This window comes from Eptesicus fuscus, chromosome 20 (genome assembly GCF_027574615.1).
Source record: "Eptesicus fuscus isolate TK198812 chromosome 20, DD_ASM_mEF_20220401, whole genome shotgun sequence".
NCBI classification, from domain to species: Eukaryota; Metazoa; Chordata; class Mammalia; order Chiroptera; family Vespertilionidae; genus Eptesicus; species Eptesicus fuscus.
The window spans coordinates 18544026-18545929 of record NC_072492.1 but is presented as its reverse complement, the minus strand read 5'-3'; the positions used below and the strand labels follow the sequence as shown (position 1 = coordinate 18545929).

At 39.3% G+C, this 1904-nt stretch overlaps 1 pseudogene; it reads left to right on the top strand.

Annotated features, from left to right (window-relative positions):
• The first annotated feature begins 236 nt into the window (after positions 1 to 236).
• On the top strand, positions 237 to 1592 carry LOC103291829 (40S ribosomal protein S3a-like; annotated as a pseudogene).
• The last annotated feature ends 312 nt before the right edge of the window (positions 1593 to 1904 follow it).

Sequence of the window (1904 nt, the reverse complement as noted above, 5' to 3'; positions counted from 1 at the left end):
AAACAAACAAAATAGAAATGGACTCATAGATACAGAGATCAGACTGATGGTTGCCAGAGGGGTGAGGGTTGGGGGACTGGGTGAAAAAGGTGAGGGATTAAGAACTACAAGTTGGTAGTCACAAAGATATAAGGTCCGCCATTGGGAATATAGTCAATAATATTATAATAACTATGTACTGTGCTAGGTGGGTACTCAAAATATTGGGGGGCCCTTTTGGCTCTCTGAGCAGCACCATGGTGGTTGGCAGGAACAAGCACCTTATGAAAAGTGGCAAAAAGGGAGCCAAGAAGGAAGTGGTTGATTCATTTTCTAAGAAGATTGGTACGAGGAGAAAGCACCAATTATATTTAATATAAGAAATATTGGAAAGCCCTGGCCCATGTGGCTCAGTTGGTTGAACGTTGTCTCATGCACCGTAAGGTGACAGGTTCAATTCCTGGCCAGGGCACATGCCCAGGTTTCAAGTTCAACAGGAGGCATCCGATTGATGTATCTCTGACATCAGTGTTTCTCTTTCTCCACCTCCCTTTCTCTCTCCCTAAAATCAATAAAAAACATTTTTAAAAAGAAAGGAAGAAATACTGGAAAAACACTAGGCATGAGAATTCAAGGAACCAAATCTCACTGATGGTCTCAAAGGTGGTAGTTTTGAAGTGACCCTAGCTGATCTGCAGAATGATGAGGTTGCATTTAGAAAATTTAAGCTAATTACTAAGAATATTCAGGGCAAAAACTGTCTGACTAATTTCCATGGCATAGATCTTACCCGTGACAAAATGTGCTCCATGATAAAAAAATAAATAAAAAATGGCAGACCATGATTGAAACTCATGTTGATGTCAAGACTACCAATGGGAGTCAGAGAAAGATAAATATCACATGATCTCACTCATATGTGGAATAGAATGAACAAAATAAACTGATGAACAAAATAGATCCAGAGACATAGAACCATGAAACAGACTGATAGGTTTCAGAGGGAAGATAGGGGTGGGGAGTGGGCGGGAGGGGGGAATAACCGGGGAACATATATGTATAGCCCATGGACACAGACAATAGTGTAGTGAAAGCTTGGGAGGGGCGGATGCGGGTTGGAGGGGGTCATTGGGAAAAAACAACACCAACAACAAAAGGGGACATCTGCAATACTTTCAACAATAAAGATAAAAAACTTAAAAAGGACTACTGATGGTTATTTGCTTCATATATTTTATGTTGGTTTGGCTGAAAAATGCAATAATGGATTCGGAAGGCCTCTTGTGCTCAGCATCAACAGGTCCATCAAATCCAGAGGATGATGATGGAAATCATGACTCGAGAGGTGCTGACAATGACTTGAAAGAAGTGGTCAATAAATTGATCCCAGACAGCATTGAAAAAGACATAGAAACGGCTTGCCAATCTATTTATCCACTCCATGATGTCTTTGTTGGAAAAGTCAAAATGCTGAAGCAAGCCCAGTCTGAAACTGGGAGAACATGGAGCTTCACGGTGAAGGTAGCAGTTCTGGAAAAGCTACTGGGATGGAGACAGGTGCTAAAGTCGAACGAGCTGATGGATTTGAACCCCGGGTTCAAAAATCTGCTTGAAGTTCAGACTTAATGGTAACAAATAAAAAATCCTATTTGTGAAAAAAATAGAAAGAAAGAAATATAAAGGGGACCACTTCGTAAAGTATATGATTGTCTAACCACTATGCTGTACACCTGGAATTAATGTAAAATAATATTGAATATAAACTGTAATTGAAAAATAAAATTAAAGTAAGTAAATAAATATCTGTTGAATCATCTCTAGACCCAATCACTTTCTTTTCCATGCTCTTTGTATGTGATTTCTTCTTTCTGTTCTAAACAGAACATTGTGACCACTACATCCATATTTCCTTTCTAAGGGAAACT